General features: G+C 41.2%; 1 long non-coding RNA gene across 1 annotated transcript in view; it reads left to right on the top strand.

The window, feature by feature from the left end:
- The first annotated feature begins 3,211 nt into the window (after positions 1-3,211).
- LOC116493059 overlaps positions 3,212-16,214 on the top strand; it is a 42,969-nt gene continuing 29,966 nt past the window's right edge. Inside the window, exon 1 of the long non-coding RNA XR_004253715.1 lies at positions 3,212-3,379. This is a non-coding gene — a long non-coding RNA (uncharacterized LOC116493059). The remainder of the gene's footprint in view (positions 3,380-16,214) is intronic.

Here is a 16,214-nt window from a genome sequence, read left to right as displayed (position 1 = left end):
ACAACAACAACAACAAAAAAGGTATATGAAAGAGGAAACTTCCAATCAAAATACCTGTTATACAGTTTTAACTTCCTTGTTTGCCTGACAGTGATTCAGTCTGGTTGATGATGCTGACTCAGGTGTAATTCTTGTTTTTTTTATGTTCCTGTTTTCATGTGGATACTCTTACCAGGAGAATCTGTGCCTCAGTAAGATTTCCATGCTGTGACTCAGGTGCAATGTAAGCAATGTGACAGTTACAGGAAAAAGCCTGTTAGTTTCAGGTACCTTGGTATTTACGTTTTGTTTGCGTCTTCAGAAGGTTTCACAAATGTTAAGCCATGCAAGTCTTAAAGCCCCTTGACACCTGAGAAATTAGATTAAGTGGAGCATGCATTTAGCTGAGGAGTATTCAGAGCTTGTCTGGGCTGAGGAACAAAACACATCACCTGACGTTCATACCATCTGGCCTCCAGTTTCAACACTTCTCCTCCCTGAGCCTGCTTGTTTTGTCTTGAATGGTCTGGCCATGCAGACTGAGAACATGTCCTGGAACCTGAAAAAAGCTGCCAATGCCCCAAGGTTTTTGTGATCCAGACTTCTTGTGTCACTGCGAGACTTCCCCTTTGTGCCCTCACCTCTCTTCCACTGCACAGTAAATGTTGCTTTTTCATAACTAGTGGTGGCTGATTTAAATTTCTTTTGGCACCTCAGGGTGTGCTGTGGTGACTCTGACTGGAAGCCAGCAAAATAGCACCAGTGCCATCACCCAGGTAGGTTTTCCCTGATCAGAAGTTTTATTTTAGTACTTCATGGAGGGGTGTCTGACCAGCTCTGCTGTGTACCTTTTATTCTGTTCAAGTTTGCTTGGTTTCCTTAAGATCTTATGAAATTAATTGCACTGCTTAAAATAATGTGGAGAAAAACCTAAGGTAGAACTATAAGAATAAAGAGCACAGGACCATGTTTCTGTTACTTGCATCAACCTCAGTTTGTAAAACTGTCAATGTTTGAGAGTTTCAAGGACATGTTTTAGTGGAAGGCAGCAGATTTCTTTCCTCCAATTGTGTTGATTCCTGTAGTGTAGTTCACAGACAGTCTGAAGGTCCAAGATAGAAGCAGTAAAGGAGGACAAGACTGGTTTCTATTCAGACGGGTGAAAAATCCTTTCTATGACTTGCCCTTCTATTACTTAGCCCTTTGAGCTATCAGTTTCTGGATTCATCTTGATGCAGGCCAAATGTTAACACCTATGAGTGATGAACAAGTACCCAAGCAAGGCAGGGTCCCTTTTGGCCTTATCAGAATCTAACTCCTCACCTGTTTCCTCTACTAATGCTGGACCAGTTACTAAAGGGAGTCCCCATTTCTTCACTAAATTATTTCCTTCTGATTTCCTGTGTTTAATGAGTTAACTTATTTTCCCTTGTATGCCAAACAGAGACAAAGCTTCACCCTTCTACTTACACCCTTCTTCTGCTTTTCTTTCTGCACTGAGTCACTCTTGGAGAGAAGTCGCAGACTGTCCTGGCAGATGCTGGTGACTGTGCCATTCTGCAGCAGAGAGGAGCCTGCCTGACACTGTTGTCCTGGAGCTGTGTCAAGCACGCCATGGATACTTTGTAATTTGGATGCTAAAACTGAATGTGGCCCAAGTATTTGTAAGGGAGAGCCAGGAGATAGAAAAACAAAACAAACCCAGCCTTTTAAGCAGTGTCAAGAGGTTTTGTAAATTTTGCCGCAGGCAAAAGCTGACTTCTTCATTTACTAGACGTTTGGCTTTTCTGTGAAATCAGATATTGCAGTGCTCTGCCTTTCAGTTCTCTTGGTAATGGTGGGAGATGACAATGTATGATGCTTCAGAAGGCAGAGAAACAAATATTTCACTGTCCTAGATAAACCATTGAAAATATGTTTGTACAGCTGTCACCTTTGTCCCTTAGGCTATTCTCTTCTGTGGTCAGTGGGTGTTTCTCATGCGTCTGTCGGATGACAACCCGGGAAGGGACACACCTTGTGGGAAAAGATTCTTTAAGTCTGTGCCCTTTTGACACTGTCCTGAGTGGAGCCATGTCCAGAAATCCTTTATTTTTGCTCAGCCAGCATCTAAAATTCAAAAGTGTATGTTAAAATTAAGTACAGAGAGGACTTAATCAACTAAATCACTTAAATAAAATGCATCTAGGTAGGCATATGCTAGAAAAAGGATTCAAAATTAAGTCTCTTCTCTAGACCTCTGGGCACAGTCACAAATTTAGTGCTACCATCTTCCCTTTAGCTTCTTTATGAAGACAAATGCCTGAAGGTGGATTCTCAAACCTTTCTTATAAGTAATGTCAACCTCATCTGTCAGCAGCAAGAGTGCAAACTGGTGGAATTAAGCAGTTTGTCAATTAAGTATTAAAATCAAGACTAACACCCAGAATGGAAGGAGTTTTGCCCGTTTATATTCTTAGCCTCTGTTTCCACTGGAGATGACTTGTCAGAAAACATATTTGGGATGCCAGTTAGTTACCTGTCTATCATTCTATTGCTTATCCTATTGTTTATCTATTGCTTTTTCTTTTTCTACAGCAGAGGTTAAACACAGACCTGCTTTTCTTGGGGATTTCAGCACAGATGCTTTTCATAGCAATAGTGTCTAGCAGATTAATCAGGATGGTTTTGGACAATTATTAGCTGAATTAACTACTTTCATTTCACAGTCGTGGTCTGAAACTGTTCTGTTGTAACGCTGCGTGGAAGTACTAGTTTGGTAAAGCGAGATGCTTAAGTAATTTTTTTCTCTAATATTACAGCTGCACAGAACACTTCCACATTTTTCTAGACCACAACAAGCAAAAGGAAAAACAAATGCATGTTCCAGGGAAATAGGTGGTGTGTCTGTATGATACGTGGCTGTTTTGGTTGCTTATTTTCATTTTTCTTGCTTCTCCCCCCCACTGCTCTTGAATGCTCTTTATCCATTGGCACACAAATGGAAGAGAGAGGCAATCATAACAGGATGCAGAGCACTTAATCCTGAAGATGATTTTTGGCAGTTCAAATTGCAGCTAATTGCAGCTAAGCAGTAGAACTTCCGATATCACCAGGAGTTTTAGGCATGGTGTATAAAGTTTTATGAGCGCTGAGGTCAGTGTTTTGGGTTTGGAGAACAAAGAAGGAAATAGATACTATGCAGGGGATTAAGTGGAATAATTCTCTTTGTGTGTTTTGGCTGTTCAGTTGTGAGTGCATCAGCTGTGACTTATTGGAAATCTCATCTTGGTGCACCCTTTGAAAGAGCAGTGGAAGGAAGACCTGGATTAATGAAGTCTGTACTGTCAACAAGCTGAGAAACACCAGATAGGTTTGATGAAAAAAAGGCACAAAAACTGGGATTGGGGGGTTTCACCAGGTGAGCTCTCATTATTTTTTTTTATTTTTTTTAAACCCCTTAATTCTGCTAAAACCTGTCTTGGCAAATGACTGCATGTAAAGCTCAGGATTTGTTACCATTTTAAGTTTAATATTGGAACTTTTTTTACCAGGTGTGTAACCTGCTTCCATTCACTTGAAGCAAAGTTCAAGTTTCACTTTCGCTTTGAAGACAGCAAAGCCATTTTCTGCTGTTCATGCCTGTGAATGTATGTACTTAAAATTAAGTAATAGAAATGGGCTCAATTGTCCTTGCCTCTGCCTTTTAAGAATGTGTTTTGTTTGAAGTAGTGTGTGTTAGAGGGACTAGGAAAGCACTTTTGTCAACTGCTCTTGTCAACAAGAGTTATCAGCCCTTGTTTAGAGTCAAGGGTTGTACAGATTAATCATGTAATCATTAGCTATGCTCCAGGCAAGTAGTTAAGGAGGAGTCAGGTATCACTGGGTAAGTAACTGCAGGGAAACCTGAAGCTAATAACATTTCTCTGCTGACGGTGAGTAGTACTACATTGCTTACCAAGTCTGGCTCAGAAGTCCTTAACAGTCTCCTATTTTTAGACCTTGAAGGAGGGGTGTGTCCATCGTCACACTGATGACTAAGCCTCCTGGAGTACTTTGTGGACCTATAAATACAGCGTGCACTATTTTGGTTGCAGTACCTGTAAAGTGGACCAGAGAGAGTGGAGGGAAGTTCTCCTCTGTTTTCAGGTTACTGGCACATCTTGTGCACTGTGCTACTGAACTGCGTTTACATGCAGTGTGATGCTATGGAGGCAACCAAGACTATTTTGATTGTGTAGTCCTTATTTCTAAGGCAAGTGCTAGTGAGAGTTTCTAAAGGATTTTGGCACAATCTGGAGGCAGAGTGCCTCCAACCACCTATTTCAAAGAGAAAAGGCCTGCAATGAACCTGATGGTTACTGTTCTTTGCACCAGATGTTGTGTATGGTCTTAATTGCTGTAAAATACCAATCCTTTTAAGATGTTGAAATGTCCCTACCAATGTGTTAGGCAAGCATTACAAGTCAGAGTATAGCTAGTTAATGTGCAGGGGTACCTCATAGCTACTGTGAGCCTGTAATATATCGTTTTGTTTTTAAACTCAAAGCCCTTACAAGGGGAAGAACTGAAGTGTATCTTCAGTTCATGTCAGAAAGAACTGACATGTATTTTACTTGCTGTTGCCTTGTGCCATCAGCCCTCCTACTTAAATTTAGCCCATCCATATTCATATTGTCAACCTGTAGCTGACCTCTTCCCTCTACTAGATTGACTGCTTATGCAGGTAGAGTCAAGCAAAAGGGCACGTTCCAGATGACTACAGGGCTGTTTTGTCTTTCTAGTCTCATTAAAGTACAACCTGGGTGAAGACTGCAGGGCTGTTCTGTGAGCTATGAAAGGATAAACGTGCTTATGGATCCTGAAAAAGGAGAAGAAATAGGAGAGAAAAAAAAAAAAAAGTTGCTGCAGTCACTGAACTGTGTTGGGCTCCTTTTGGCAGTGTTGTATAGCAGGAGCTGTACCAACTGTAAGATGGGAGAATCATCCTTTTGAAATGGGGCTATGTCTGTGTGAGGTGGGTTTACGTGGCAAGGTTTTGATGGCACGGGAGCTGCAGGAATGGCCTTTGGTGGTCACCAGGAGCTGCCCCATGTCAGATAAGGGCCAGTTGCAGCTGGCTCCACAAAGGACACATTGCTGGCCAGAGCTGAGCCTTGAGATGTGCTGGCTGAGTTTCTGGGAGAGCAGATTTAAGAGGGTTTAAAAAAAAAGGCAGTGCGACTGCAGCTGGGAGAGGAGTGAGAGAAACCACCTGTGGCCCCCAAGGCTGGTGAGGAAGGCGGGCAGGGGGTGCTCTGGGTGCCGGGGCAGCAGGCCCATGGTGGAGCAGGCTGAGCCCTGCAGCCCCCGGGCACTACACAGAGCAGATCCCCATGCCATGGCCTGAGGAGGAGCCCATGCAGGAGGCCCCGGGGGGGAGCCATGCTGGGGCCATTAGCTCCTGACGGACAGACCCCGCAGTGTGGGCCCACATCGAGCAGTGCTCAAAGAGCTGTGGCTGAGGGCAGCCCACGATGGAGCGGCTCAGGAAGGGACCCCACGTGGAGCAGGACAGGCGGAGACCCAAGCTGGGGACTGACTGCAGCCCTGCTCCCTGCTGCAGGGGGGAGGCAGCAGATGGAGGACGAGGGAGGTGGTTTTGGTTGGCCTTCAGCCCTCCCTGCTCTCGTCTGTTTGCAACTGGTGATAAATTCCAGCGGTCTCCCTATGCGGAGTCTGTTTTGCCCGTGACAGTAACTGGTGAGCGATCTCCCCGTCCTTACCTCAACCCATGAGATTTTTCATCCCATCTTCTCCCCCTGTCCCACTGAGGAAGGAGAGAGCACGCTGTGATGGAGCTGAGCTACCTATTGATGTTAAACCACCCCAGCATGTTCCTTTGGGTACTAATAAGTGGATTCAAGAATTATTCTTAAAGGAATCTGAACTGTGGCACATTTGAGGAAAGAGCTTGAGGGACTGGTGGGAACAGCATTCTGGCAAGTGCAGCTGCAAAAACATGAAGCTGTTTCTCCCTAAAGATTTGGAGGAAAATATTGGTGTTTCCTTTTGCAGCAAGTCTTGGGAATGTGTAAATGGAAAAGAGACAAGGGAGCCTTTACCCTGCCCAACACTATTTCTGAAGGCAGTTTGTTAAGGCATGTGAGTCACACAGTATTATCACAGCTCAGCTCCTTTTTTTCCTTTCTGTGACTTCTTGTCTTCATTTCCATTCTGACAGTTTAAGTCTGTGTGGAAGAATTTTTCCCTCTGGCTCCTTACCCTTTCTTGTGTTCTGCAGTAGTTGCAATGAAAACATACAGAAATCTTAATGATCTTCTAGTATGTGAAAGAAAGCCTTTCCTTGTACTCTCTGCGGAAGGCCTGTGCTTCAGGATCCCAAGAAGAGTTATTTCTGTGTTGTCATCTTCGAGATCCTTGCTGCCCTCTTCTCCAGGCCCTGCATCTCTTTGTAGAGTTACCTTTTGTGATGTGGAAGCTGAGTGTAGCTGCTTTTAGTCTTGCCTGGTTTGTATTTTAAAATCCAAGTACTGTAACCAGTATGCACAGGAACAAGAGGATGGGATTTAGGCGTAACTGGAGGGGGAGAAGAAGAAAGGTTCAGAGAAATGAATGGCTTTAATGAAGTGCCCTAAGTTCTCCTTCCGTTTTGGTCCTTAACCTTTCTGTGTAGCAAAATGAAAGCAGTTTTTAGTTCTGTTCTCCACTGAATTGATTCTTGTACGAGGGAAGATGATGAAAAACACAACTCCATTTTTAAATTACAGTTTTCTGAGGTAAAGTGTCAGTGCCACTAACCACATTCAACAACATTATTAGCCGGAGCAACAGACAAGGAAGCAAAATAAAAGGGAAACATGCATTTTGCATCTTGGACCACAGTATTTTTTTTAATGGTTCGTTTGAGGGATTTCAAAGCTAGAAGTTGAGACATTAGTGGAGTGCTGTTAACTTTCCATAATACTAAAGTCACAGGAGTTTTGTCAGTAAGATGCAGCCTGTCATTTTCAGGGGTCTAGTCAGAGTGGGGATCAGCTGGTGTGTTTTATCCCATTCTCTGCTGAGAATACTGTGTGCTTCATAAAAGCAAACATTTAATGCTTAAACTAACTCAGCTGCTAATGCATCATGAAACTGTGAGGTCTTTGCTGAGGATTTCTTGTCTTTATTGTTTAAACTTTTTTTTTTTTTTTTAAACACAAGTTCTTCACTTTTTTTCATTCAGTCACTGCAAAGCTATCTCAAGTTTCTGGAAGAACATCTAGAGCCATGGTAATTGTGCCCACCACATCATCCTATTGTACCTGACTGAATTTAAGAGGTCCTTTGTTTAGAAAGCACTATTTGAGATGTACTGTTTGAAGATACGGCATAAAGCATGCTAGACAGAAAACTTGTGACACCTTAGGCTATCAATTAAGAAGCCTAGGGTATAAACAAACAAACAATTGGGAATCTGATAGGATAGAAAGTGTGAGCATGTATGAACACATTCATATTGAGATGATGGGTGGGGGTCAATGTACTAGCTAAAAGGGTATGTTAATGTACAAGGTGCGTTCAGCACAAGCAGTGCTTTTGGTATGTTTGGCTTTGTTTGGTTTTCAAATTATTATTCCTTAAATGTTGGATGAATAATTAAGTCACCCAACAGAGTGAATTTTGGCAAGAGTTCTCCTGCCTGTAATGAATACTATTGCAGTTCTTGTATGACTTGATGTGTTGCAGCCATTACATGACCAGGCAGGGACGGTTCCTGTTGTGGATGGTAAGGTGTTCTGTTGTAACAGTGAGAGCAAATTCACAGAGGCCAGATGAACTCTCAAGAAGAGCACCTTGGAAATGCCTAACAAAGGCTAAGTCCTCATCCTCTGCAGACTAATCCTTTAAGGTGTTTCTCTAGTAAAGGAAATTATTTGGGGATTTCATATTGCATGCCAGAGTTTATTTTTTAATGTTGTTTCATACACTTTTTTTTTATTATTCATTGTGCCTCCCTACTGGCCTGACAGTGAAAATACATAAAACACAAATTATGTTATAGAAGTTAAAGTGTGAAAATGGGCATTAAATTTTGCATTTCCAAAGCTATGAATTAGGAGCAAATGGGCTGAAGCTGTTAGTGTTGCAGTGTTACGCCAGATACAGAGTGCAGAACTTGGGCTACAGTTTCTGCTTAGTATTTCACTTTGGAATAAGCTGTTGTTTCCTTTTAAATTGGAATGATAAATACACTTATTCCACTTATGATCCTGTTACTGTTATTTGAGCATTTTGTGTAGGCAATCTTCCTTGTGTAGAAGATGGGGTAGAATACAAAATAGCCCTAGCAAAATACCTTTTGTTTTCAGAATAATCAAAAACCCTGGCATCTTTTCTTTTTTTTCTTTTTTTTTTTTTTTGAGTGAGCTTTCTATTTCAGGAGCACTGTGAGGAGGCTTAATGGCTTTCTGCTTGTTCTGTTGTACAGTCATGCACAAGAGCTGTACAAGTCAGCTCTTCCCTTCCTATCTTTTCCCCTGGCATTAGAGAATAGCTTCTCGCTGTTTGCGGAGGAACTAATCAGTGGGTTACATTAGCAAAGCATTTCTTTATATATAGTGAGAACATTTCACGATGTGTATTCTGTTTCACCACGCAGAGTGCATCACAGAGCGTCTGTCTGTTTAAAATGCAATTAAGAACTACAAAGCCTTGATAGATCAACTGCCTGGGGAAATAATCTTTACTTTGTCAGGAAGCAAAGAAAACTTGTGTGGTGTGTTCAGAGTGAGTTTTTTGCTTTGTTTTAAGAACTAAAAACTTCAAGTACAGTTGAAAATCTGTCTGGCAAAATAGCTGTTCTCAGTCATCTGGAATAGTATCAGCCTCTGCTGGGATGTGTTGGAGATCTCCAGCACTTCAGTAGTGCTTAGGGTCTGTTTTGGGCCTTAAAAAATGCAAATTGATACTGCTGTTTTACAAACTGTAGTCTAACCTCAAAGGATGACAGTTCCTAGATAGATTGACCAGAACTACCCACAGCTCACTCAAAAGCATCCTACTGTTTTTCAAAGGTAAGTGGTTATTCCTCAGCCATTCTACCATATCAAATGTTGTTGAAAGAAGTTGCTTGCATGCACTTTATGGTACTGACACTCTCTGCCTTCCTCAAACCATTTCTTTCCTTTACAAACTTCATACTTAATCATCATAATAAGAAATAATATCGCAAAAACACTTGGTTTATGACTCTCCCTGAGACTATCAGCTATTTTCCATGTAAACCTTATTGCATATCTCAGCATATTTTAGCCTTCAGTTGAGATTGTAATTCAATACTATAATAGCTGCTTGTAAATACAGTTTTAAGGCAGAGCTCAAATTTTATGGAAGGCTTTGTTTTGAAGTTTTCATGCTTGAGTATGGCCTAGGCCCTGAAGTCTTAAACGGTCTTAAATTTAACAATACACATGTACAGAATTTCAGGTCTGAGTCTTATTAGGCCTTTGATTGTCTTTGTCCATCTCTTACATATGAGAAGACTGGAATTCACTTGAACAATCTTCATGAAACAAACTTCGATTCATCATTTGGTTTTAAGTGAAGCAGCACTTGATTTTTTTTCAATTTATATTTTTTTGCAGTAAAATTGTGTTTTCACAGACCTGTAGTGTTGTCAGTCACAAGAGTTGCACAGGAGAGGGTTTAGAACTGGCACTTTCCTTTTACCTGCAATTACTGATTGTTCCTGGGGTGCTGTGGATGCCAAGTAACCTGAGTTAAGCTATGCTATTGTCAGCTTTGAATTTTGGTTATGTTTTAGATGTTTTTCGTAGGAGTGATGGCCAGGCCAAAAGAACTTGTAACTCAGTTTTCTGACTAAAGTCTGTTTTGATGACCTGTGTACATACACAGAAAGACATTTTAGAAATGTTTTTCTACCTTTTTATATTTCCAGCAGGCACTTATAGCGGTGTTTTTAACTTCCTTCATAAACTACCCTTCTCCCTGATTGACTTCCTCAGATAAGATAGCGACATTTTTGTGAGCATTGTTATATTTTCCTTGTAGACTCAACTAACTATGCAATTTTTCTGTTTGGCCACACAGCAGAGAAAGATGAACAATATAAAAGAATTCTGGATGGATTTTTAGCTTTGGTATAACTGCATTAACTTTTATTTGCCCTGTGTATTTGATAGCATATTATGGACCTTATATGGGTTTTTATATAGATTTTATACAATCTCTACATACTTGTAGCTGCTGACATGTTCCAGTGGCTTTTCTAAAGTTTGAGTCTATGATATCAAGGGAAGAAGAAAATAAACTATATGATGGATGAATAAAAAGATGTGTGATTGGGAGCTCACCGACTTGTGAGTTGAATCAGGAATCATCCCTAGGTACATTCAAATTGCTCTTCATTACTTATTTCTATTGCTTAATTCCTTGAGTTATTTATTTCATTACTTATTTCTATTACTTTAAACAGCATCTTAAATTAGTTATGAAACCTGTTCCTTAAGAAGAGCCTTTGTGTTCAGCTTTCAGCCGCCTGCATGTATTTCTAGCAATCGTGCTAATGCTTTTGCAGAATAAAATGTCACAGAGTACGCCTGCCTTGTGGTATCTAAGCCTCTGTAATACTGCACAGTCCCAGGTAATGTTACATAGCAGAACATGGACAAGGCCATGTTTAAACGCAGAATAGCTGGGGAGGAAACTTGTGTTCTCGACCCTGCAGAAGAGACATGATTGATGAGCTGGAAGACTAGCTGGAGCAGAGCCCTGCCAGCAACCCTTTTAATTCCTGCTGTAGATTAAAATTTTCATCTGGTCCATTTTATTGGCACACATGAAACACCTAAGCATGGTGCCATCACACCCCTCCTGCTATACTAAGATTGTTGCTACCACAAATTACAGGGTCATGACTGACCAAGAAGGGCAGGGCTTGGTCTCTTGTACCTTTTTATGGCATTGCAAATAGCTATGCAGTCATCCTGGAGTAACAGTGCAAGAATACAAATTACAGGCTAACCCAGCCTGCTGGTGTCCCAGTGCAAGAGTTTATGTTAACTTCACTTTGCTGTTTCACAAAAGGCACTTGGACATAAAGGGAGTGCTGATGTATCAAGTACGTCTCATGTAGGTGTGAAGTGCACTTAGATATTGTTGAAGTTACTGGTAAAGTAAGCCAGCTGAGAATAAACCACTGGAGTTGTGTTGGTGCAGAGCAGTACGCAATAAGGAGAAAGTTCCTGCTCCAATCAGAACTGCAGATGAGTATGGGGAAGCAGACAACAATTAATGGAAGTGAAGTTTAGTCAGGAGAAACATCCTTTTTTCCAGAAAACGCTAACAAAGCTGTGTCTGTGCTTTCGGATCCAGTGCAGGTGCAGTAACATCAGGCTTTGTTAGGGTCCTCGAATTGTCCATACGGAGATGTGAAGGGTCAGGTCACTGGCATGGGAAGTTCACATTAATGTTCAGGTATGATTGGCAAAGGTACGGTTCTTTTAATAACAAGAACTATATACAGTACCAATCCGAAGGAAAACTGCTTTCTCAGGAGATAATAATAGTTGTGGTTCTTTCGTGTTATATAGCTTGTACATCTTTAATCATTAACAGTAGACATTGTAATAGAAGGTCAGATTTCATTCTCTTGCCTTAAAGTTGAGATGAGAAGATGCTTTTATTTTTCTGTCTCTCAAAACAAACAAAAAACTCGTTTTTCTTTAAAATCAGAATTCTGTGAACGAAGGTCAGATAGACACTAGCACAGTTTTGATTCCTTCCCCCTCCCCCCCAAAAAAAAAAAAAAAAGGTGGAAGGCTCACTCAAAGATACACTGGCAGCAATGACATAATTCATTTTGAAGTTTGAAGCATCACAACTCAAACAATCACTTGAAGAAAAAATGTTGATGTAGAACAAATCTTGGAATCCATGTAAGAAAGCTTTAATGCTTTAAAACTTTGTGTTAATCCTAAAAATAAATAACACGTGTTGTAACAGCTTGCAGCTTTACAAGAGGAGATTGAACTCACCAGAAAATTCAAAGCAGTCTTTATTTACATCTGTTTTGTTCCAGACCAATGCTTTTTCAGGTGCAAGTTTTTTTTTAAAGGTGTGGGGACAGATTCTTTCCAGTTTGTGATGAAAGCTTTGATTTCAAGAACAGACAAGTGAACAGCCATATCTTTGCAGTGGCATTGAAATGCTGGGTTGCTTCTGGTTTCATTTAGCTATATGTTAGAGAGATGCATTATTCCTTCAGTTTCTTATTCAGATTTTATTGTACTGTAATGGACTTGAACATGCAGAATGATGGGATTTTACCCCTTTCCAATGTAAGCCGAAACCCTGGAAGTTTGAAAGCACAGCTCTTATTCTGTAAAGTAACAGCACACGAAACCTTATCCAGAAAAAAAAATTAAGGGAATTGGCATTAACTGGAAGTTGCAGTTAGAAGCTATTAACTCTACTGTCTATTTGAAGAATGTCTAAGAACTGGGGGGGGGGGGGGGGGGGGGGAGATAAACACAATTGGGAAAAACAAAACCATTTACAGCTAGCATTTTGCAAAAATGTGTAAAACTTCTGTCTTTCCTCTTTTAAAAGATATAAAAATAGATGTATTAACTTTTAAAGCTGTTCATATAATAATCGTACTGTTCAGAAGCTTTCCTGAACCTTTGAACCTTATGTTGTCTTTTGGCTAGGTAGAACTTCTAAATTACACAAGGACATTAATTCATAATTCTGAATCCAACCACAGATGTTTTATTTGTTGTTGTGGGGCTTAGGGGGAGGAACAAAAATTCCCTATAGAAATGTGGCCAAGCAGGGAGAGGGGTGAGAGAGATTTATAGCCTTGGTAAAACAGAACTGTGGGAGGAGGTGTGGTCCTCAGAAATATCACATGTATTGCCTTGACTTGTGGCATTGTTATCATTTAGATCTGTCCTTAATTTCCCTGTAAAATGTGTATATTGCCCGCAGTTTTCTTTATTCAGTACTGGTCATGGTTAATAAAAGGGAGGGTGGAAGGCCAGATTTCACCAATCGTTACCATAGGAAATGGTCTATTTTAGCTCTGAGTTATTTCAGAGAGCGCTCATCCTTCTTTAAAACACAGGTTTTGTCTTGTTCCTATTCTCAGATACTGGCTTTTGTAGAAATCTTTGCAGGGCTATACAAATGCTAGTTTAAACTCTAAATAACTTCTCTATTCCAAACTAAAGATTTGTGGAAGGACTAAGTGTTTTTTTTTGTTTGTTTTTTTTTTTTTGTTTTTTTTTTGTTATGACTTTTCAGGACTGTAAGTGGTCTGCTTTGACCTTAACTGCATTGTTTAGAGCTGGAAATCTGGGAGAGTGAGCTGATCCTGTGATGTGTCCTGTCATCCTCTGATACAGTTATGATCTTACATCACTTGTCTCATCTGTTTACTTCCAATTTTGCCTAAATGATGGAGGCCTGCTTGTGATACCTTGACATTCTTGAAAAGAAAAATGTAACAAAGCCTATTAAGACTTGTCTTAAATGCTTCATGTATGTCCTGTAAACAAATGTAAGGGAAGAAACCCAATGACTTTTTGTTTCAGTTATTTTGAAATTAGCACCGTATGTTAGATCACTAATGCTCATTGTATCACTAGCAGCCTTGTAGACTTGAATAGCACTGATGATGTGATAAGGGTCCTGAGGGCCTAATTAAGCAAGTATTTGATTTTTTTTTTTTGGTGAGAGATTAGGCTAGCAGATGCATTGCAGCTGAGAAAACTAGGAGGGTCCTAATAACTGGACTAATTAGCAGTGCTGAGGAACTTCTTAGAAGTGACAAGTGTTCCAGTCAAGATGTCCTGAATAGCTCTTAATATGGACTATTATCTCCTAGCTGCTTTTGCTCACTAAATTATAGCAGGCAAAAAGAAGCTGTTAGAGCTAAAATGACTGTGCAGTCACAGAACAATGTTCAACAACTGCTCTGTTTCTTTCGTCATTTGCTGCTCCCGACTAGCTGTGTTGGCATGGTACTTCAGCTTGCTGCTGGCTGAGTTTGCAGTACCTGCACAGAGCTGCCAGTGCATAGTGGCTAATTTGGTGTCTGCTACAGCCTTGTGCTGGTCACTGGTTTGGCTGCTGAGCATAATGTGTGGCAATCACATGCCAGGCGGGGATGGAATTCTTAATGTGAAATTCAGTAGGATAAATGAGCCGCTCTCAAAAACATATGTTACTTTTTTTTTCAATTGTTGGTTCAGAACCCTTTGATAAAACAAGAACCTATTTCTACTAAATGTAGCATTGATTTTTAGTGAATAATATTCCATCAAAACTTCATGCCTTTGTTATGCTTACAAATAGAGATGTATCCCTGTCTCACTATAGGAAAATACCTGGGCAAGTGATCAAGTGCACCCTCAGTAAGTACACGGACAGCACCAAGTTAGGTACAAGTGTTGATCTGCTTGAGGGTATGAGGGCTCTGCAGAGGGACCTGGACAGGCTGGACTGATGGGCTGAGGCCAACTGTATGATGTTCAGCAAGGCCAAGTGCCGGGTCCTGCACTTGGGGCACAACAACCTCAAGCAGCGCTACAGGCTGGGAGCAGAGTGGCTGGAAAGCTGCCTGTATTGGTCAAGAGATGTCTGAATATGAGCCAGCAGTGTGCCCAGGTGGCCAAGAAGGACAACAGCATCCTGGCTTGTATCAGGAATAGCATGGCCAGCAGGGCCAGGGAGGTGATCATCCCCCCGTGCTCTGCTCTGGTGAGGCCGCACCTCAAGTGCTGTGTTCAGCTGTGGGCCCCTCACTCCCAGAAGGACATCGAGACCCTGGAGCGTGGCCAGAGCAGGGCTGCGAAGCTGGTGAAGGGCCTGGGACACAAGTCCTGTGGAGAGTAGCTGAGGGCACTGGGGGCGTTTGGTCTGGAGAAGAGGAGATTCAGGGGAGACCTTATTATCATCCTCTACAGTTAGCTTAATGAAGGTTGTAGTGAGGTGGGGATCAGATTCTGTTCCCAAGCATTAAGTGGTAAGATGAGAGGAAATGGCCTAAAGTTGCATTGGGGAAGCTTAGGTTAGATGTTAAGAAAAATTTCTTCACTGAAAGGGTTGTGAAGTATTGGAACAGGCTGCCCAGGGAAGTAGTTGAGTCATTGTTCCCGGAGGTCTTCAAAAACCTTTTAGATGTAGAGCTTAGTGCCGTGGTTCCATGGTGGACTTGGCAATGCTGGTTAAAGGCTGGACCAAGCGATCTTAGAGGTCTTTTCCAACCTGAATGATTCTAAAATGTCTCTGTGTACAGCTTATTTATGGCGAAGCTGGTACCCTACCAAATGTTGCAGGGTGTCTGGAAATTTGTCTGTCATACTGGGACTGCTCAGCATCTCTGAAACCCGGCACAGCAGATGGTCAGGATGTTCTGCCAGTGCCTGGGTGAAGATGAGGCCTTTACAGTGGCCAGTTAGAAAATAGTCTTCTAACTTCGTCTTCAGGGTCTCTGAGATGCTCAGGGATGGTGTTCCTCTGGATCTAAATATTTTCTGTATCTTTTGAAAGATTTTCCTTTTGTTTTTTTTTTTTTTTTTTTTTTTTTTTTTTTTTTTTTTAAAGGCTGCATTCTTTTAATTATGAGTTTTCACTACCATTTACTGGAGGGGAAAAAATGCATCCTGTGGATGTTTTGGCTAATTTCCACAAAGCAGTGCACAAACCAGCTGAAAAGATGAAGGAAACTGGTAGCGTTTTTTAGCTGAGGCTGTTGGTCTCTGCAGTTTCATTTCTAGCAGGGCAGCAAGGCAGAGGACCCACATCTTAGAAGACATCTGCGTTCCAGATACGGTGTCTGTAGACTGCTGTACTTGGGTGTTTTGGGTCCAAATAACTAAACTGGGGAGAAGGTATGGTATTAAGTTTCATGGATGGTCACTGATGTTCTCATAAATGGTATATAACTGGAAATACAAATTCAAATTTTGTTACTCAGCCCGGTCTCTGGAGAGAAACAGGAAATAATTGTGGATCACATAGTTCATCCATCACTGGTGTCATTACTGTCGCTTTCTATTTGTTTTGATAGGGAGAGAAACCCAGAAAAGGAGTTTAAGGCAATGATTAGCAGCATGGGGGGGAAATCTTTGCAAAAGGAAGGCTGCTTGTCTGAGCCCTCACCTCAAAACTAACAAGCTTTATGCTGCTACTTTTAGACAGCAAAATATGTGATGTCTTCTGTGATGAGCTTGCCATGATACACA

This window comes from Aythya fuligula, chromosome 10 (genome assembly GCF_009819795.1).
Source record: "Aythya fuligula isolate bAytFul2 chromosome 10, bAytFul2.pri, whole genome shotgun sequence".
In the NCBI taxonomy this organism is placed as follows: Eukaryota; Metazoa; Chordata; class Aves; order Anseriformes; family Anatidae; genus Aythya; species Aythya fuligula.
Note: the sequence above shows the minus strand (reverse complement) of the source record. Positions and strands in the feature narration are given on the sequence as shown.